Raw genomic sequence first — 23391 nt, forward strand, 5'->3', positions numbered from 1 at the left:
ACATGCTGTGTTTTTCTCTGAGGGCTTTCTCCATCTACCCTGTCATCTTGCCCGGGAATCTGATTAATTAACTACACTCTGAGTGATTAATTTGATACTGTTTTGTTTTTTTTCTTCATCGAAACAGCAGGCAAGTGTTTTGGTAGACTCTCTGCAACTGGTGAGAGGATAATTCAAAATATACAACAAATGTGTCCCTGTCAATGCTTATTTTATACTGCATGATATTCTAATGTTGAAATTAAATATCGGAGGGAAAAAAAACAATCCCTGCTTAAATCAGATCATGTCTTGAGCTTCAAAGCTGAAGACTGTATTTGTATTTCTTACCCCTCTGGTCCAATTTGATCAGGGTTTACGATAACCGCTGATGTTGGAGCTGGAGCGGGAGCTGGAGCGGGTGCGGGTGCTGGTGCAGGTGCTGGAGCTGGGATTGATTTATTTGATTGATTAATTTACAGTATATTCTAACCAGTGGGCTAGGGCAGTAATATTTACAGTACATAAATGACTAATCACTGATGACTATGCATGACCCTATCCTCTAAGTCAGGGGTGCCCAACCTTTTTTGACCCAAGAACTACTTCTCGATCAACCAACCTCCCACGATGGACCCGTGACTGAACACACTCGCATATGCACACACTTACACACGCATGCCATAATGAGCAACAGCCACAACGGCCCCTAAGGTGAACGAAAGAGACAAATAAAGTAGACACGAGAGTTGGTGAGTTTGAGAAAAGGAAAAAAACTAACTTCGGTGAGAATTTCTTTTTTAAATACTTTTTTGTGAAAATTAGACTGATAGGATGCTAAGGGTGCAGCGTGCACGGACACAAAAATATGTCATTAATAACACACACACAGACACAACTGTTTTGGGTTGGGTCTTTTTTTTTTTCCGAGACCCCCACACCTTCTCTAAGTACTCGTGTCATAGAAATCTGTTTGAAAATGTAGGTTGAATTTTGCTCAAAGAAGTAAAATTTTGTAGACACAGTCTTTTTGACGCAATGCAAATCACACAGCAGCTTTCCTTTTGTGAATGCATGACTTCATATCAAATAACAAGACTTACCCTGAGGTTTGTTCATATTTTCCTTTTCCTTTTCAGGAGATTTATCATCCTACAAAACAAAGTCAGATGGCAAATTAGATGAGAAATGTATTTTTTTTGTGTGAGTGGGTGTGGATCCAGTTATTGTGTTGGATTATTGTATGAGGTCTGCAATTCTTTGCCAATTCTTTTTAAATGTCTTTTTTACCTTTTTTTCCGCTGCAGCTGGAGGAGCAGGAGCCGGTGCTGGTGGGTCGGAAGCACCGCTGGTGACCGGTGGCTGCGGGCCACCCAGAATGCCTTTAAATTTGCCAAACATATCCAGGCGCCTAAAGGTCCATCTGCCTTTCTGTCTATAAGTGGCCCTGAGAGAAACGTGTTGATTTCCAAAAATACGCTGCCTGAATGAGTCGGTTGCAGCGCTGTTGCTGCTTTTAGCATCACTAATACTCTTGTGGAGAGACAAGCCCCCGTCACTACCACAAGTGACATCTAAGCCCATCACCATCTCATACAAGAGCCCAAGAGGATTATAGCTGACCACTAAAGCTCACACGGGCCACTCACAAAGAACCTGAGGGAGTTACTGCAGATACTTTGACAATATTTTTGCCATGTACATAAAAAAATGCATTTGTACACAATTAAAATGTGGGTGTCTTCCTTTAAATTGCAGCATATTGTGGCTTATCTTGAATAAGTGTTGTGAACATGTTTGGATTACCGATTACAAGTAAATGAGTACAAAACAAAGTAGGAATTCCTTATCCTGGTTCTTACACTCCGTTGTGCAGATTTAATGCAGCCCAATTATCTGTTCATCATAAGCCACCGACGCAAATGAATTATTAATTCGATAAATGAATGTGATCATACAAACAATGTGGGAGCTGCTCTGTAATTACAAAAGGCAGAGAACAAGTTGATGCATTTTCTCTGCGACCACATGGGGGCAGAAAATGCCTTCAGAACTCCTCTCCACTCTTTTCCTGCGCCTTCTGGAAAACAGGTCCTTTAAACCCACAATTAGGCAGATGTTGAGATGTATTCTATTATATATATATATAGTTTTCTTTTCTCTTCTTTCTCCCCACAATCTTGCTGCTGAAGGCTGTAAATTTCCCCAGTGTGGGACAAATAAAGGATATCTTATCTTATCTTATCTTATCTTATTCTCTGCTGTGGGCAAGCGAAAATAGAAAACATGTTCGTTTGATTTATAAACAAAAGATATCGAGATCTGGTGCCATGATTATCACACCCCTCAGTCCTAAATAGTATTTGTACAGCTTGCAGGTTCAAAACATATTAGAATTTTTGACAGCTTTGACTGTAAATGCTGGGCAGTAAATACAAAGGAGCATCTCCAAAGTCTAAACTGCGCGGAACCCACTCAAAAATTGTCAGGAGGCACACAATATTTTGTATGCCCCAGCCACTTTCTGATGAGTGATGGCGAATTGAAGCCACAAGCGAGGTCAGCGTGTTTTGGGGGCGAGGAAAAATGTCATGATGTCATTTCAGTTGCTCCGTCCATGCCACTGTTTGTATTGCCTGTTGCTGTTGGTGTGTGCGTGTCTTTTATGTGCCTCATGCTGTCTATTTCTGTGAGCCACGCGGCGCTGAGGTGTATCATGTGGATTCGTGCCAGGCCGGCTGGTGTGTGAACATTAGGGTAATCTGAAGGAGTCCTGCCTATTAAAGCTGACAGTCGCATGCTTGATACTGTCACAACACTTGCTGCGGGAGCACACTCGGTGAGCTCAGATCAGGTTGCCGGTCGCGAACAGCACTTTACTCCTCTTACACTTAGCATATTCACGATAGCAAACGCGTTCACCGTCTTGAGGCATCAGTGAGTCGCATGAAATATTGCGTTGCCTTCCAGTTTGGACGCTGTTCATTTATATTAAGTTGGCATCGTGAATGATACTTGAATAAATGTCAAGGTAGTGCGAAAGAGTGGAACAAATATGGGAGCATGCATCGGAGGACAATGTAGGAAAGGAAAGACAGATTAGATTGACAGGCAGATAACAAGCAATGGAGAAAAAAATAGAGGCAAATTGTAAAGGAACGAATGCATCAAGGGCAAAATACTCGATCGGTGAATTGGGAACCAGACAAGCAGCGGAAGACCGAAGACAAGGCAAAAGAGGAAAGTGAAAAGAAAGGGGGGAGGGCACAAAATGAAAGCTAACTGTCCAGAAAACAAAAAAAGCAAATGGGGGGAAAAAAAAGGAAAAAGAAATAAGAACATGAATATTCAAGGCGGCAGTATGCAGAGGAAGACAACAAACAGATTAGAGAATCAAAAGAATCAAAGAAAAAGGGTGGACAGAAAAGAAAATCAAGCATGGCAACACAAAGGGGAAAGGGGAAAAGGAGGAATATGCCATCCATCTTCCGTTCACTTCACCAGGTAGGAGAACAAAAGAGACGAAAGGAAGGAATGGAATCATGAAAGAATTAATGAGTCAAGCCAAGAATAGAAAGATGAAATGAAGAAGGCAATGATGACACATTGATGTGTGACGTCGGACTCCGTTATCATTTCTCACTAATGCTAATGGCACATTTTTTACTTGGCCTTTTTAATGCCGCTGTATGAGCTACGCCTCATGGCACCAATCAGACGTCACACGTACGTTCAAGCCTGCCAGCCAGCATTAAGCTGCAGGTCACCTCATTACGACACTTTCCGTTTGCCGAAAGGTCAAATTGTGGCTGAAAAAAAATTTACAGGCTGGCTCAATATAGTTCCAGAATTAGCTGCACTGGCACAGGCTGATGTGATGAGATGGAACTTGAATGATCTTGGCGATCAAGTGGCCATTACAGCTGGATATTACAATACAGATGAGACTGTCAATATTAGAACAAAACAATGTACAATAAATAACACCGGTTTCACTTTAGTACTTATTTTGATCCAGGAACCATGAAACACTAGAAAACAAGTTAAAAAAAAAAAGGAGCCCCAAAAAATGTACAGCCAGTCACTGAAGTCTGAGAATAAACTTCAAACTCAAATGTATTCTTTTCCAACCGTGCATACTACCTCACGGCGTATGTGAATAAGAGTAAGGGTCAGAGTAAGTAAGAGTAACATTTATTTTTGTTGAAAATATTCACAAGACTCCCCGAACGAATTTGTTTTCTTTACGCACACATGTTTTACAAGTTCCTTAACTGTGGTTAATGCACAATGTCAAATAAAAATACACCACTTGAAGTTTTTGAAACCTGACCTCAAAATGTCCCAGGTAAGCAAAATATTTTTGGTCACGTGAGCAAACAAAAAGAACATTCTCTACACACACACACACACTAGGCTCTCTGCTATTAAAATGCCAAGAGCCACACGGAGCTGTCAAAGTTTGAAGCTGCCTCGTGGTGAATCGTTAATAGTATTGAACGTGTAATCGGTGTTGCAACGGCTGCTGACCTTATTTAACATCCAAGTACAATGGAGTCTTTTCCACTTGCATCGACTGCCGCACCAGGTTTTCACTTGCAGAGCGACAGGGAGCAATTCACGTGGCACACGCACACGCACTTCCTGAGCCTTCTTTCCGTGGCAGCACTGACGACATGCCAAACAGGAATTGCATACTTTGTCTCCCCCTCCGCTTCATCCTGAGGGGATGCGACACCTGCCCTCCAACTTCAAGCATGTTGGATGTTGCTTATTTCCGAGGCATGGGGGATGGGTGCGATACATGACAGCACCACGGTAACCGAATCAAAAATGCCATATCAAGCGGGATGGACAAATGCTGAAAAACCCACCATGAAAGCCAAATGTCTTAAAAGAGAAATAAATACATTCTCTGATGTGACCTGATTGGATTTTGACCCTAAAGCTACCAAACTAACTAAGCAATGGCGTATAGAGAAGCAAAAATCACACAAGTCAACTTTTCTGTAGACTGGACCACTCCTGTTAGCTGTCACTGACCTACAATTTGAAAATGACTTGCTGTTTGCTGAAGAAGAGACTCTAAGAGATAATTCCAACAACAACATACGTTAATTGGCTTGACAATGAAGCCCTTGAAAATGGGATTTGGGACTGCCTCCTGGATAGAGAATGGGGAATGATTTGCTATGTATCTGGGCCAATTGCGAAGGGATTGATTTGGGATGGGGGTAAGGGGGTGGCTTGAAAGCTGGGAATTATATATTCACAAAGTCGTCTGCAAGATTGTCCTGGACCTGGCCAGACGTTCACGTTATTTCCAGGAATTGTTGTATCCGGCATGAGGGAAGCAAACATTCCCAGGAGAAAAAAAAAATCGAGCTACTCGGAAGGAATCATCATTCTAAGTGTCACAGTGAACACAAATGGGAGTAACTTTGTCCCCTCTGGTACAATTTAGATCAAATCCTTTCCAGCCAAAACGATGAGAAGCTGTCTGGGAGTTACGCTTTCATTCCCCACCGTTGGTGAGCTCTGATGAAATCACCGTCAAAGAGCAGGCTTGCGAGCTAGTCATAGAAGAAGAAGAACGGCACTAATGTGAACGCGTGCGCTCTCCTACTCCCACTTCAGTGTGGCTGAGGGCCAGCCAGCGGAGGCTGCACAGTGAGGAGGCAGAGTCCTGTCTGCCTCACCTCACGCTTTATCTGTGGTTTTATGCAATCAGCAGAGCTAAATATCTAACCAACCTAAATGACATCAGCTTGACTATGGAACATCAGAACGTACATAGCAAGTGTCTTTCAGGAAACACCCCACCCCCAACACCAACATGTGTATCAACAAGGATTAAAAAAAAATCGGACATGAGGTTGGTGCATGGAATCTTTTCTCATTGTCAGATTTTGGTAGTGTCATGAATTGAGCCATGGATCAAAAGTTCATTTTATGTACTGGCAAAAAGAGGGAGAGTTTTTGCAGCCGCGATTCATGTTCTCTGACTTGCATCACAACCAGGAGCTGAAGCATCAATGTCTTTATTAGCAGCTCTGACTGGAATGAGCGCAGTCGATAGGCACCATCGTGTTAGAGTGGATTTGAAAACGTGATACCCCGGCTGCTCTGGCTTCTTGCCTGCGCTTGTCTATTGAACCAGAAGCTGTGATCGATATGCTGTGAGTTTCAAAGTATCGAAGATTGTGACTTGGATGTAAGGCCAAACAGATGAACAAGTCTGAGTAAACTGGAGCAGCCACTAAATCACAGTATCAGGTTCATTAGTGGGAGGATGCTCCGGTGAAATAATTCAACTTTCTGCGACTTTGCGTTTGGATCAATTAATGTAGACGATTGCAAACATTTCAATGCGTTTTACACCGGGTGAGAGCCTTGCATCTTGCATGTGATTCTGCACAGTGTCCTCACTGAACTGAATGGCTCTAAATTGAAGTCCCTCCAGAGTTTCAGTTTTCTCAATAAACTTTCCTGGGTTTTTCCAGAAACCAGAGCCCCACTTGGCTGAAGCAGATTGAAGTATTTCATAAATATACAAAGAAGAGTTGCCAGAACTCCGGGTGGGACTGACACCTTGTGTCGTGTGAAAATGATTCGATCATCTGTCTCCCTGATTGATGCAACCAACTCAAGAGCCACATATTTACGTGGCCTGAATTCCAGATAGCGAGGAAAGTGATGAGAATGAAACACAGATCAAAGTTGTTGTTTGCAAAGGAATGAGTAGCGCACCTTCTCTTCCCCTCCTCAGAAAGGACAAATGGAAATCCTTCACAACTTACTGTCACGCTAGACATCCTGTGTACAATGTATTATTTACTGTAAAAACTATTTTGGCTTTCTGGGTTAGAGAGTCATTTGAGGACTCTGCAGAAGGCCAAAGGAGTTTGGAGCTCATTCATTACAAATGCATTAACTCCTCACTCCACAACTGCCGACGGAGTGTTTCCAGTCCAAATGAAACACGGATGAGACTGAAAGCTCCCTGGGGCATCAAAAATTACACGGCACATCTTAGTTCAGTTTTTTTGAAACCAAGATTAAAACAAAAATAGTGAGAGGAGGAGGAAGTATAAAACGGTGGGTTGGGCAATCTGTTGTTCATTTTTAAACATCATTCCGTACATGTTAATAAATTTCGCCCAAACTCTTCTCCTGGTCGTTTTTATTGCAGTTGAATTCAGGTCTATTGTATTTGGAGACATAACTACATTATGCTCACATCTACCTTATTAAGAAACTAATGGTGAACATGATAGCTGCATGAAGAACATTATCATTATTTTTCAAAACTTCTTATTAACAAAACAACGGAAGCAGCACGGCTCGTATCTCTGTATGCCAAGGTGCTCTTGAACGAGTTAAATATTCATCAGCAAAGTGGTCGGAAAGAATTGTAGGTGCAGGCACTCAGGTGGTTACTATGAATGTGAAAAAGCTTTTATTTATAGGGATTAAAACGAGAAAAAAAAACCCTCCAACGCTCATCTGTCTACAGGAACTTCATCGGGGTGTTGGTAAAACGGAATCACATCACCAACATAATTGTGTTGCTTTCTTTGACTCTGGTGTCAACAGCCATATCGCCAACATCATTGTCATACCATTCTATGCATGTATTTGTGTTGCTTTCTTTGACTCTGGTGTCAACAGCCAGGGCGACCTGTGTAAGAGCAGACACGCAGGAGCAACAAACAGGACGCCGATGCAGGATGAACACGTGTTGGGATTCCAACTCGGACAAAAGAAGAAAAGCAATGCACACGCACCAGGCTTGCTCAAGGGAAAATGAGAATCCGAAAGCATGACAGAACATAATCCCGCTCTACAACATTTGGAACATATGCAGCAAGTCAACGGCCGCAGAGTCGCTCGTCAGAGCCTTTCATGTGAGCATGCTTGAGGAGCAGGATGTGTGGAGGTGGAACCAGTAGCGCCGCGATGATTAAAGATGACAGATGGATCATGACTTGGCAACAGATTAGCCACACCTACACAGCCATTGAGGAGATCAAAATATTTTCTGACAACCGCGTTACCTGCATGATTTTCCTTTGAAGATGATGGATCTTGAGTGTACTGTAGGTTTTGCACGTGTGTGTGTGTGTGTGTGTGTGTGTGTGTGTGTGTGTGTGTGTGTGTGTGTGTGTGTGTGTGTGTGAGGTACATCATCTAAAGACACTAGGCAGTTCTCTACTGAGCTAAAATCGACCCCGTCAGGCAAAATGTACTCTCTCCCTGTCCTTCGATGATGCTCGCACCCCCACTTTTTCTCTTCCACTCGCACATGAACACACACGCACACCATACAGTACATGCACTCGCTGCACCCAACAAATTAATCTGCCCCACTGCTTACACGATTCTCTTTTCTGTTTGCTCAGCTCCTTAGTGTTTGTGTGTTTGTGTGTGTGTGTGTGTGTGTGTGTGTGTGGGGGGGGGGGGTAGGTGAGACCATGCGTCCGCCAACTCAAAAAAATCCTGAACACTGCAGAATAATTTGAGTCTTTTCACAAAGAGAGCTTTTCCACCCGATAATTACAAATCTCTGCCCGAATGAGTAGAATTTACCATTAGTATAAATGCGGGAAAAGCAAATGACAAATATTGTATGCTTTCCAAGTGTTGTATGAAAATTACTTAGAACCTGATTTTATTTGTGAATATATGATGAAGACTCTGCTGGTGCTTTACAAGGTTAAAAGAGGACTGCACACACACTGAGGTACATGCCAGTCAAAAAAAAAAAAAGGTGAACAGTCTGTCAACTAAGAGCAGCCAAGTCTGCAACAAGTCGCAACAAGTCGACAATAACATCATTCTCTCGCTTTGACCTCGATACAAAGAAATGAATGGCTAACAGTCTCCAGGAAAGGTTTCATTGAGGATCTTTTCCCAAAAAATATGCCTGTATTTTACAATTGGATCATATTTTCGATACAAAGAAATGAATGGCTAACCGTCTCCAGGAAAGGTTTCACTGAGGATCTTTTCCCAAAAAAATATGCCTGTATTTTACAATTGGATCATATTAACAAATAGATTCCTGAATACACAGACTCTGTAAACTGCCCTTTTTTTTTCAGATTTCAACTCAAGCGCAGCAGCCATGTTGCAGCTTTGGTATTCATTGGATAGCTTGTATTTATTATGAGGTTAACAGAGGAGGCAAGTTCAAGTCCGGCCCTGTCAACAGACACGCTGACGTCTTTTGACATTTCCGATTTTACTGCAACAGAAAGCTTGGATTCTAGTGCCACAGACAGCCTCGTTTCTAGTTTACGCTTGCTGTCATTCAAACACGCCAAAAACAAACACGTACACTCGCCATGTATTATTCATTCGATTTACCGAAGCCATTTGAATGCATCAAGCAAGTAGGCGGTTGTTTCTCTCTGTCCAGTAAGCAGTTTTAGCGACGGGGATGCGAAGCAAACAGAAAGCAAAATGCACACAGCATGGTGCAGAATGTACACAATCGAACCTGATTATGATTTTCAGAATGTACGGTAGGACTACATTGCTGAATGCATATGTCATCGGGCCACAACTGAAGGAAATAATGATGACCATTTGGATATGATCCCAAACAGGACAATTAAAATGATCATGAAAGGATGGGAAACACCTAATTGCCAAAAAGCAGGTGTAAATAGTGTGTGAGGTCACGCTACACTTGGGAGATGTCATCGTAATTAACTAGATGACTCGTGTCGCCCCCATGGAAAGATCACCGATTACCGGTGAGCAAAAAACAGAAAACTTGGTCTCGTATTTACAGAAAAAGACATACAGGAGCAAAATGACCTTTTGATTCATATTTACAGAGGTGGGCACTTGACCCTATTTTGCCGTCCTCCGTCCGTGACCTGGATAACCTTACGGCTTGTGGGGCCCACATGGCAATGGGTGTGGGTGGTTTCCTAAGTGGCTAATACAGAAGAAGTACATGGTTGTCTTTGATGCACGAGCCACCCAATGTGGGACTAATCAACGGCTTATTCTTTTCTCTTCCCACTAATATTACACTCATCCCTACCTTCATGCCACGTACTTTGGATCAGCTCACAACTGAAAAGGTTTCGTAACAGCTTGTCTAATGTTCATTTCATTCTAATGAACCCCATCAAAACAGTCCGCTTCTCTTCCTGTTGAAGTGTATCTTGAAGGGTCCCCTGTCACTCATTACAATGATTTGTGTGCACGAGCAATGCCGCCTAATTATTTGCGCTGGGCATGTCATGGGGGCACGGCATGCATGCTAAGATTCCAATCTGAAGCCGCTGCGACGAGGCCGCTTGCATTCATAAACATGTAATACGCATTGATCCCTTTGTTTATTCCCCCAATCATTGCGGCTCCGTGGCCTGCCTTCAAATCGCTCTATGATTGCTTATTTGTTTCCTATTGTTTTAATCCAAACGACGTACCCAACAGATGGCTAAGGTAACATCGCCTCACCGCTTTCTCTCGCATTCTCTCGATGCATTTTTTGTTTATTCTTCATGTTCTACATAGAGATGGCAAGGCTATAACACTCATGGGTTAAAAGGCCTTGTTTTTTTACATATAAAATGAGGTGTTTAGACTAACATTTAAGTCTAAAAATATTCTAAAATGAAAAGGGGATGAAGTGTGAGATATAATGCGTACCTGAGTACATGTAATGAAAAAAAATCAGCTGCAATGTAAACATCACGAGGCTTGCAGATGTTACACTCTCGATATGAACAAAACAATAACTCAGTGCATGCGGCAAAACCAATGTTGAAAATGAGAAGTGGGCATTTTCTTCCGTGTGGTATAATTTTCAGCTCAGCTCTCGTCACGGACCGAAAGTTGTGACGATAGCTCGCTAAATAGTCTCACAGATGCTGCCTTCAGTAATGAAGGAAGCCAGATGTATTGGAAGGTTCCCTGCCAAACCCTAATTTGCTGTCTAGTGGCGCAAATCCCACTCCTGACAACAACTGAGCCCTTCCTCAAAATGGAGTCAACATGCTTAGATGACACAAAATCCAGTCAAGTGAAATGTGCCTCATTGAGTACTTTGACCCTAAAGAACAAAATCAGTTGTTCATGTTATAGCAGTTAACCCACTGACCCATGCCATGACTTGATATTTTTCCGACAATGCTCAGAAAGGGTTAAAAAAAAAAAATCCACCTTCATCACCATCACTGAAAACAAAGCCAGTGACTCTTCCATCAGGTTGATTGACCTGCTTGCTTTTTCCTCTATTTGATCAAGTCTCATCTTTCACTTTGTTCAACACCGTTGGTGACTACAAGATGAACCTTATCCATAATAGTTAATATATCTGCAGTTTTTTTCACGACTCAAAATAGAATTTTTTAAAGCAACACACGGACTTGGTTTGATGATGCATAAATACATTTCAAAGCAATGACATTTTAACCGCCCAATACACTGCAAATGTAACCAAGTGTGCCTCCCTTATCTTCCTATGTCCAGCGCGAGTGAACACCGTTTCGTTTTAGCAGCGCTTTGCCTCCCGATAAGATCGAGTAATTATGGCTCTCGTCATGGCTTTGATGCAGAGGTGGGAAATGGTCCAATCAGCAGAGATGGTAGATGAAAGGCAGATATTAGTCAAAGGCAAACGTAAGGCAGTTTGCATCTTACCGCAGCCCCCCCGTTTCTGTGACCCGTCACACAAAAGCCATTAATCTCAATGAAAATGTTTGCAGTCACGTGAGGGGAATGTGTTCTTTCGACTTTGGCCAGTAAAACAAAAACGACAAGTAAGGAGCAACTAGGGCGGGATGTTATCCGAATCTTCGACTCCCTATAAATAGTCAAATTGCGACTATCCAGAATGCCGACAGAGAGTGATGGAAATAGAAATATTCGACTACAATCTTACAGTGTCACCATTGTAACACTGCCTTTAAAAGGACATTTTTTTCACGTTTAGCTTGAATGTAAGTAAGGTGGGCGGTACGGCGGTCGACTGGTCAGCACGTCCACTTGACAGTGCAAAGTTGCAGGGTTCGATTCTGGCTTCGGCCTTCCTGTGTGGAATTTGCATGTTGTCCCCGTGCCTGCGTGGGGTTTCTCCTGCGACTCCGATTTACTCCCACTTTCCCAAAACATGTATGGCCGGTTTACCATCCAAATGATCTTGTTGTTATTTCAAGGTCAAATAACATCATATCGTTACAAGGCAGATTAGCAGGACCTTGCCAGTGTGGACATATTGTATCTGTAACCCAGCCTGAGGCCCGCGTGCTGACAGACGAGTGCACACAGGGTGCAATAATAAACATAGCGTATGGAAGGAAACACAAGAGCGTATCAATTTCCCGGCTTTTCAGGTAATCCATCATCTGGATGCTGACCGGCTAACTTTCAGGGGCCTGACGAGTCACCACAGAATGTAGTCGTGATTGTCTGGCTGGAGAAAGGATGTTTCATGGCACCCCCCACGACAGACATTGTTTCCCGCACCGTTTGAGACTTGAAAGGACAAACAGAACAAAGCCGCCGGGCACATGTTTGTCATCCACCGAAATGAAGCGCAACCGCTTGACCGCTGATTAAATGAGTACAGTCCTGTCATCTTCAACACAAATACTCTCCTGTTCTCAAGTCAACCTTCCTTGCGACGGGCTGTCTCAAAGTCAACTCGAATTGGCTCACGCTTACCCGGGACCCAAATGAGGAGAAGCGCTACGGAATACGGGAAGATAGATAAGAGTTCAACCTGGATGAAGTTGTCAAGTATTTTCATGTTCTTTTATTCGGGCGGCATATACGTCATTTCCTGTTTTCGTAAATGGGTCTAAATGTCATCGTTATATCTGATGGTACATTCAACAAACAATACGTGTGAGTTTCCTTTGTTCATTTCGCACGCATTGTTAAAAGAGCCGCTCCAGCTGTACCATCAAATCATTTTGTTGAAGTCTCTCTCACGCACACCCACGTACGCACCCTCTGGGTGTTCTTGTGCGATCGACTGCATTGATGAGATTTACCTTGAAATGTTGTCGCAATTTCGTAGTATAATTTTTTTCGGAGCCAAGGAAATACAATTTCAGTGCAAGATTAATTGCTGGGGGAGTACAAAGTTCATTTAAAAAAAAAAGAAGAAATAAATAAATAACACACACACGTCAACGCAGGCTGAAGATGTGTGATATCTTCCATATGGCTTTGAGATGCTGAGCATAAGCAGACGTGACTCGCAGCCAAGCACGGATGATTTCACTTCCAGCGTTTTGCGCGGCTGTAACAACGCAACAGCCAAAACTGAATGTATTGCACTGCCATTGGAAAGCTACTGTCATGAGCACGGGGTACGCTTTATTGTTTGCAAAGGTGAAGGGGTTTTCCCAACGCAAAGTAACGCATCTGTAGTTGAAGTGCTGAATGATGAATACAATTCCTTTCCCATTTTACAACCTCGGAGTGTTCAGAGACGTTGAGCATGCCCTGCTCAAACAGACGAGAGTCATATTATTTATATCATCGTGAGTCAGTGTCACTGATGGCCGCGGGGTGTTTGAAATGATCACTTCAAATACAGTCGTCGTAAACAGCTGCGGCGCAGTTCTCAATCCGCACCCACCCTTTGTGAGCAAAGTTTTTGGAAACAGCTGTAAAGAGAAATTGGAAAGGAAGCGCCTCGGTCTGCTGCTCCAAGTCTATTATTTTCGGCAATAAATATATCAATGAATACATTTATTGGCATTGTAAAGGTTTATATGGATGCCCCCCGGTAATGCAATCTCATTGTAACAAATTGCATTTATAAAGATGCGTTCATTTCGCATCGTTATTGTGTCGCAAATGACTTTGAGTTCACAGTAATGCTAATGGGCGACCATGCATAACTAATTGGAGCAAGGTCACATTATCGTGTGAAGTCGCTTGTTGGTGGGTGGTAACGCTTTTGCAACTTGGATGCACTTGCACTTGAACTTGCACTTTTGCACCCTTCCAGCATGACAAACACAAAGTCCAAAGCCTACGTGAACCTATTAAAACTTTGATGGGAATCCATAGGAGTTCAAAAGAAGTATGTCATCCAATGTCACATATTTCTTTCTTTTTTTTTTTTTTTTTCATTTCTGGAGCATCTGCGGAAAAACATTGTCTGCTGCTTTGTTCTGCTCCTGTTGGTTTGAACTCAAGGCAATCTCCCTCAGTATGGCTGACCTCGCCTTCCTCGCCGCCTCGCAAACTGAAGATAAGAAGCTTTCATAGTACCAGGTAACATAAGGAGAAATAGGTCATGATAAGGATATGAACTGTTGCTAGCTGTGTTCGCGCGGGAATGTGCACGCGTCTGCTCGTATCTTCGGCCGTCTCCGCAGATCAATGCTCTCTATCTCCACTCCCTTTAGTTCCACCGTGCCTTCTCTTGGTCTAGGATCCACCATCCACCACCTCGGGGGAAATAAGGATCCGTCTTCTCAGGTTCCCAACGGGCCCAACATATGGGGAGCTGCTCATCATCCGTCCGAGATGAATTCATCCCAAACTCATCTCTTTGACACAGATTAATTTGGCAGACATTCCCAGGCGGGTGAAGACTGGTGAGTAACACCTGCAGGTAATGTCTGAGACTGATGTCAATGCTTTGCCGTTGCGTGTTTATGACTGTATCCCGGAGTCCGGCCGACAGAAAACAGGGTGAGCTATCGGACTGCTTTTGTTCCTTGTCGGATTATGAAATAAAATTTAAAATACATGTTGCTTTGTTTTTTCTTGGGAACCCCAAACCTCAAAATCGTGATGCTTGCTTGGGAACATTAACTCAACGCAAGTCGACAGACCGGCCCCAACGCAAACGTTAACGTAGGAGAAGGGTGGTTACAATCTGTGTTGATCCGCCAGCCTCAAATGCTTTCAACCCTCGGACTCGCTTTGTTGATCCGATTCTCAGACAGATGACAACATCATCTCCTCGGTCTACGTTAATCCGCTAGAATGGGCCTGCCTTTTCTTCGTGCATGCGTTCCTTTGTCCACATCTCTCTTTACCCAAGTGTCACTGATGCGCTCCACTCGTCTCATGGTGAGCACGATATTCCTTCTCATTGGATTGGCACAATGGCCTGCCTGTCCTCCGGGGGAGGGGGGCTGTCAGCTTCCTCCGCTACATCGCCATTGCTAACTTCACAGTCTTTTGCCCTCTGTGTCATCTACCTCCGTCATTCTTTACTCGCTGCATCGATCTGTCACTTAGCCACCAAATCTCAGAGACATAAGAAGACATCGGATGCTCCAAAGCATGCAAACGCACAAGAAACGAGGATACGTTTTGGTAATAAGGCCCCTCCTTACAGTCCCACACACTGGCTTGGCCTTTTGTACAAAGTCACAGTCCTATTGTTGTGCTTGATGTTAATGCAAAACATTCCATTCAGCCTCCTCTGAAACATCTATTAGAACAGCGCAATATGAAGCAGATGTTCACCCAAGTGTGACAACCACCCAATTGTTCAACCACATGCTTGCCAGTAGATGAAACTGGCCTAAAATGTCAGGCAGGTCTGGCAGACGCACTCTAAAAAACGTGTACAGTGCTTTTTCAGAGGTATGGAACTTGTTATGGCTACAAGTGGAGGCACACTATTTCTTAGCTCCTGTTTTCCTGTTGGCCTTTTGTCCAGTACCTTTGTCTATAATGTTCTTGTTTTGTCAGCTCAAGCCATTGCATCCTTCAAATGTTGCTATTTTATTTCCGTTTGACTGTGAATGCAAGTCAAACTCGGAACCCCTCCAGCTACTTGACTTAGTTGTCGCTTTGAACTCCAAACCGATTTAATGTCACATTGCAACAGTTGAAGAAGGGATTTTTTTTTTTGCAGACAGTTCCCATTAATCATCCAAAGGATGAGAGGAAAAAAAGTCAAATGTTGGTGGCAAGGAAGAAAGCACAAGGATGCATTGATGCAATTTGATGGATGGCAAAATGATAGCGGCAGAAAGGGAACAAATTGCACTGTGTCCGCAACCGTGTCAAAAACACCCAAAGGGACGACAATAATGTTGATGCTGCCTCACAGCTCAGTTTGCCTCCTAAGTTATTCTGTTTTCAGACTAATTAGTCCCTCAACTAATTTGCAGGCAAAATAGAAAGCCAACACATTTACTATACAAATGCTATTGTAGCCTAGCGTACACGCTGATGTCTCATGACTGGTAACATTAACAATAGAAAAGTAATGTCAAATGTTTTGAGGCACAATCGAAATATTTGTTCAACTGAAATTGTATTCATTTCTTCCCAACAGTGTATTCTCTTCATTTCGCAGTATGTGGATGTTCAAATATTAGCTTCTCTGTGCTGGCCGTGCAAATCAGAAGTCAATGTGTATCCTCTCATCATAGGTTGTGTTCAAACTCAGCGATTGGCTCCCTGAACTGTACCACTCGGTGGAAACGAGAGTTAGTTCCTTGTGGGCAGCTTGCCGAAGTGGCCGGTGCCACGCTAAACACCGCTGCTTCGCAGAGCACAATAATATACTTTGCAATATCCAAAGTACAATCACAGAACAACTTGACGGCTCAAAAAGTGCCCTTTTCTGGTCATTTCAATTGAAATGACAAACGGAAAGAAGTTTGCAGCGAGGGGCCGAATGGTTTCAAATTCATAAAGGTTTCATTTGAAAGCTATGCATTATCTTGTCTTATTACCGTGTATAGCCGAGCGACTGGCCCATCTTTCACGGCCCCTTTTAGCTTGCAGGAACATCACTAACCTTGTCGGCACTGTCTCAAAGACTGATCATTCTTTTTTTACTTTAACCCCCCACCCCCTTCCATTATCTTTTCCACCTACACATACAGTGCATGCACAGTGTGGGGCGCTACAAATTATTCATGATATAATTAGCAAGCAGGGAATTCATATTAGGCTGTCTTAACTTGAACCTCATGAACCTTTTAAGCACTTCGGGAAATAATGGGTCCAAATAATATCCCTGACCCAGTTCTGCTCTTGGATGGCCCAGATGGTCTTATCCACTGAAAGATGGCATGGAAAAATATGTGGACAAACTGTCAAAAATCTTACTTTAGTATGGAATTTGATCATTATAATTGCACGTATGAGGTCAAAATGAAGTGTTTGACAGGGGACGAGACCCAAACCTCATTCCCCTTCAATGTGACGTTTTGTTGATCAATCCATCAATCCACCAAATCCCAACGGTCTTTGTGCTTCCAAAACAGCCACTTCCCCCTTAGCTCCAGGCAAATAAAAGTCCGACTTGTTGCAATCATATCAACCTTGACATGTTTCTTTCTTGATTGGACAAGGCACTACGCTTTTGTTCATTTCGGTTCTCCCCCGGAGAAGGACTTTTATCTCAACCAAAGCAATTCATGGATCTGGCCCTTGAACTTAACCTGCACGACAATTTAATCTGACATTATGTTTAAAAAAAAAAAAAAAAAAAAAAGTATGAAAAATTCCATGCACCTGCTTTGGCCCTTTTGTTTTATAGTTTGAGTCAAACGTCAAACTGAGACCTTCTTCTCTCGACGTCACTGCCTTAATGGCAAACCTGCTTTCAAACGGAGTCAATTCCATGAACTATGGCTGAACTTCACATTTTGTTAAGGAAAACACAATACTTCTCTCAGAATGAAGCCCTTTTCATTATCAAAGCTGAAAGAGCCCTGAGTAGGAAAATAAAATGATTCCTCACTTGCTAGAGTTGCTCTGGCTCTGCTGCATCTAAATGCAAATGAACAAATGAGATTCTGTCAAAATCCATTCGCGGCTTAATGGTAGTTAAAAAAATAAAATAAAAATAAAAACGGTGTCGATGCAAATGTTTGCTTCGTCTTACTCGCGTTTACTTGACACTGGAGTATTGACTGGTGCCATCCGGAAAAGAGCAGCATAGCTACTACTACATTAACAACGACATTGTTTCCTTTCAATATTGTTGTGCCCCCCAAAATAAAATGCTTTCTTTCTGAAGCAATTAAACTGAAGGATAGTCTTCTCTCTCATCCCTCTTTCTACAAACTCCCATTTTCAATAATATCTGGTCCCCTTTAATACAACCTGTAATGCACATTCCGGCTGGTTCTTTGTCAAATGCCGGCGACCGTCCTTTCACATCTGGCGAAGGAATACAATTGAGAAGGATTGCTCCTGCAGGAGAAATGAGTGCTCATTTTATACGCTGCTCTAACATGCTGAAAGGTGTGCTATCAAACTGCCCCCCCCCGCAAAACCATATTTAATAGGTTTCTATTCTTTCACGCATCTTGCTGAAACATTCTCCTTCGGCAGGCTTTTTGGACACAGATGCAAAACTGTTTTTTGTTTGTTTTTTTGTTTTTTTTGTTTATTCCTTACATTTGCCTTCGACTTCTCAACTCCCATTGTTTACCCAAAGTCCATAGCTGCCTCATCCATCTTGTTGTCAGCATTTGACTGCAAGATTGAGCAGATGAAATGGCTTGCGAGCGTGTACCGAGGAGTCTGTTCCACAACATTACATACATGTCTGTGAGATGCCTCCAATTCCTGCTGGGAGATGAGGAATGGATCCGCGCAGGCCTCTTGCTATAAATGCTCATATTACAGCAATCTTCTTGATGCCACAAATTCTCCTCTCTGTCTCTCTTTTAGTGAAACACCAAATGCAATTTCGGAGCAAAGCAGAGAGAGTCTACGCTTTTACATGATACCGTTCAGTTAGTCTTAATGTTGTTGGTGTCTGTTCCCATGCATTCCAAATGATGCTATTTCTTTTGCTCGCCACCCTAATCGCTCAGGGAATTGAGACACACCTCAAGAACAAATGGGCTATGAAATGCACACCAGCTGGTGTTTTGGTGGCAAAGCGCTCAACGACGTTCAGCTAAATCCTTTCTAACATGGTTGCTTGAAGGCCAATGGTTCTAAAACATTTTTTATTTTTTATTTTTTTTTAATGGAACATGTCTGGATCTTCTGATGACCCTCCGGTGGCTCAGTCGCACACAGATGGTGCAGCTCGATGATGTTAAGAGACCGCAATGTGGATTAAACCAGAACAAATGAAAAAGAGGAAGCAGGAGATGAGGGGAAAAAAATATGGACGGCAGCGACAGGATAAACCATATGGTTACCAAATTTAGTCAGAATGCATATGCAGACCTGCGTGAACATGAATTCAAGGGATAGTTCACGTGTACGCCATTTGCAGCAGTAAAAAAAAAAAAAATGTGTCTTTGATTCTTCTGATAACTTCATTATTTTTCATGTACAGTATATTTAATAACAAAAAAATATGGACGGCAGCGACAGGATAAAGCATATGGTCACCACATTTAGTCAGAATGCATATGCAGACCTGCGTGAACATGAATTCAAGGGATAGTTCACGTGTACGCCATTTGCAGCAGTAAAAAAAAAAAAAATGTGTCTTTGATTCTTCTGATAACTTCATTATTTTTCATGTACAGTATATTTAATAACATTAAAAACAATGTTAAAAACAATGCAGCTGGGTGCTGTGTTCATTGAACACTTCACAAAATAACCGTTGCGTGTGTGTAAATGGACTACACGCATAGTCGAGAGAGTGCTGCATGGGAGGATCTTTGCCATAAATCTCTTGAATTCATTCACTGAGTTTATTCATCGCACTAAAGGCAGTTGGGATTCGGGAGTGCTTCGTCGAAGTTTCGTGGTACGGTGTCTCTGTTAAATTGTCCCCTCCCCCCTTTCTTGTCTTGCCACGATAAGGAAGGGCCATCACACATGCTGAGGGGATCACTATGGATACATGCCAAGAAGAAATACACCTCAGAGGTTCACCTTACATAAACCTCGTTTGCAGCCTGTGATCGAATGTGGCCATGAATCACCTCTTCATTGTTTATTAATGGCAGACCACCGTCGACACCTGCTGATTTCCACCCATTATACTCTTCACGAAGGCCGTTCGGTAAGCTTCAGCCAACGGTAGCGTTCCCCTCGGCTCACCCGCCTTTTTTTCTTTGCTCGTACATCTTTTATGACTTACTGAAGTTTCTTTATTTGAACAAGCCTTAGCCCTGTATTGACCGAATCCAAAATAAAGTAAAACAGTCTCAACCCCTCCTCTTCTCTCATCCCAGACAGCCGAGATGAGAACCCCCCTCCCCTCCTCCGACCCCTCTGTTCAAGTGTATACTTTGATATGGACTCAGAGCTCATGGGAGGCCCCTCAGGTAACCAGACCTGCTGCTGCTTCAGATTGCAGCACCAGACATTGCGAGAGAGACGCATGTGTCACCGAAGACAGCCAAGCATGACCCCCAAAGGCACCGCAAGAGAAACAACGAACCCAGCATATCTCAGCATGAGTGTGCACGCACGGCCACCTGTGTGATGATTGTGTTGCAATCCCATTAAAAAAAAAATATATATATATATATATATATATATATTTTCACCTTCTATGAAATCCGATTTTCAGTCTTCAGACAGCTTGATTATTTGTTTAGGATGAAGGGCAAGCATGATATAAGCTATAGAGATCTCGATTGACATGATTGCATGTTGTTTTGGGAATATTTATAATACTTATTGACTATTTTATATATTTATGTAGATGAGTTGGGTTTTTACTATAGTAATAATCCAAACTTGAAATCACTGAACCAGCATCATCTATGCTTGTCATTGTAATTGGCTAGACCAAGAGTATGGCTCAATGAAATGCCTACTGAAAAGAATGCAGGGCATTTCTGAGTAAATACCACCAGAATTGCAACGTGTGAACGAGTTGATGACACCAATATACACTGTAAATGAAACTACTGGAGCACGACCAAAATCAAACAATTTGTCATTGTGGCGAATGTAACTCCGCATAATGATACCATTTGTTTTATTTGATCATCGAAACCATCCCCTTTCATTCTGAATTCCAATCATGTATTACTCGTTTACAGATGGCATTTCAAAAACAATCAAGCACCTCTAATACGGGGTTGTGTGTCGAAGGGAGGATTCGGTAAGTGGGCCTACGCACATTCTAGTTAAATGGGGTCAGTTTGGCAGGCCGTGTTTGCACACCCACCGCGTATTTCAACAGAGATCAATAGGACTCATTCTATTCCATTGACTTTCACTCACATTTCACAGAGTTCCCATGTTTCCCCCATTGGACCGCAATGACTGATTATGGCCTTGTGTTAAAGGTGGCCTGGCTTCTGCAGTGAATGCATTATGGGCACATTTTAGAAAATAATCACATGAATAGTTTTCCGCTCTTGAGCCATAAAAAAACCCTGCATTACATCTCATACTCTTATTTCTTTTTTCAACAATTTCTTTCCCACCAGCAGTGTCAAACATGTTTGTGATTCATGGTGAGAAATTTCAAACAAAAGTATATTCAAGCAAATATGACGGCACTTTTTCTGGTCACGTCATTCGTTGCTCGGCAGAATTCATATGGCTACTGTAATACACCCTCGTTCTTTAAAAGTGGATTCACAATGAGGATTTGCAAAAGTCTGTTCTATAGCTCGAAGCTGGTGCTTTTCAAAGTGGAAACGTCCTCCCAACTTGTGACTTTTCAGGACCAAATGTGGAAATGGCACGTTCATATAGTCAGTTGGGACACCCTACACACTTGTACCCTAAACGCGCAATGGACTATATTCACGCACCAACCCGAAACTATTAAATAGAGTACACCTATTGCAAAAACGTTAAGACAATTTTAAAGATTTTTGTTTTCCCCCATCCGGGTAGCTTGGAATAAACAGAAGCCGGAAGCTTTTACAGCCGCATAATTTCCAGCAGAAATATAACATGAGCTGCCATGAATCGAGGTTCTGGCCTGCACAATGTGTGGCTTGAATGCATCCTACTGTAGCCGTCTATCTGTTCGCTCATTAATAACCAATACCTTTGGAGCACAACTAGAGACAAATTGAACCTTAATAACAAGGCCCTGAAGTGCATTTTTAGATTATAGCGAGCCAGTGCAACTGTTGTCTCACCAACAGCATCGAATGTTTTCATTTCACAATTATTAGATTAGCATACGAGTTAATACAGTTTACAAGAACAGCGTGTTACAACTACAGTACTTTAATTCAATGCTGCAGAGGCCTGCTCTGTCTTACAAAATAATCACATAAAGTATAAACCCTGCTTTATCTAATCACATTTAATGCAATATAAAATCCAACATGCTATGTGTGCAATTACTGGTAATCATGTTATACTAGAATTAGATGATAATGAATGCCACCAATGTGTAGCGAGATGGCTTGATTTTATAACACAGACATGAGCTAGATGCATGCGGCATTTCATATAGGCCATGGGAAAAAAAAACATAACACAGTATACATCAGAGAAAAGGTCAGTTTTTTTGTGACGTATATCTAAATTTTATTTGGTCATTGTTCTTGTTGTTTAAATGGGGCTAGTTTTTTTCTTTCAGGAACTGTCGTCTTTGCGATGGCAGACGAACGTGATGTACAGTAGCTAAGCTATAGTCAGCTGTAAACCAGCAATGTCTTTTTTTTTTTTTTTTATTAAACAGCCTGTCAAGTGAGTGAAGAGATTTGCTTCTAAACAAAATATACCAATTTGGAGATTATTTAAACTGACAACGACTCCGAGAAGCCGGTCAGCACTGAAGCAAGCGAGTGGCGAGCAGCTCTCACGGCTTTCCAGGGGTGTGTTCCCAACTCAATCAACTTGATACCTCATCTGATTATTTATCCATGACATCACCCCTTCCATGGAGCTTTTGGACAGTAACATCTGGGAAAGGTGGAAAAAAAAAAGATTCTAAAGTTGGCCTTGACATCAAAGATGATGTCGAAATAATGAGATGAATGTCACAAGAGGCAACATGGGAAATTGAAGCATATTGACGAGCACTAGGCTGGTGTGTTTTAGCACACACCCTTCTGTATGTTGTTGTGCACATGATGGAGATTGAGCCATTAAAGGTGTTAACGCCGCTATACTCAGGGGGGCAGTTGACACACTCACACAAAGACAAGGACATCTTCAACCTGCCTCTTAGCCATACATCATTATTAGGATGACAGTCGCAGTAGTCTCTCGTCACTTTTTTCCCCATAATCCCCCGAGTGAGAGTGGCTTTCCTGTTTCATGCCGCATGTTAAACAAAAGATGCTATTATCGATGATGTCAAGAGAGAAAGTCTGAAGCAAATACTAAGGAAAAGAAATGAATATCATTTTGGCCAAGGTCAGGTGGAGGGAGGACGTTGCATTCAAGGCGCTTGCTGAAAGTGGACCATGATGCGGATCCCTGTAGTATAAATGTCAAACCCCCTCTGGCTTTCGTCCTGGATGCCGTGTTGAGCTCTGAGCACTGAGTCAGTGCATTAGTGTCATGGCAGATGTATCCTCCGGCCCGTCTCCTGACTTGCAG

At 42.5% G+C, this 23391-nt stretch overlaps 1 long non-coding RNA gene across 1 annotated transcript; it reads right to left on the reverse strand.

The window, feature by feature from the left end:
• Window positions 1-1098: 1098 nt before the first annotated feature.
• Window positions 1099-17516, reverse strand: LOC109514252 (uncharacterized). The gene is made up of 3 exons (XR_002167957.1): window positions 17505-17516; window positions 1270-1462; window positions 1099-1131 (listed from the first exon to the last, which is right to left on the reverse strand). It is a non-coding gene; the product is annotated as an uncharacterized LOC109514252 (long non-coding RNA).
• Between the last annotated feature and the right edge of the window lie 5875 nt (window positions 17517-23391).

Source organism: Hippocampus comes, unplaced genomic scaffold (genome assembly GCF_001891065.2).
Source record: "Hippocampus comes isolate QL1 unplaced genomic scaffold, H_comes_QL1_v1.1 scaffold322, whole genome shotgun sequence".
Lineage (NCBI taxonomy): Eukaryota > Metazoa > Chordata > Actinopteri > Syngnathiformes > Syngnathidae > Hippocampus > Hippocampus comes.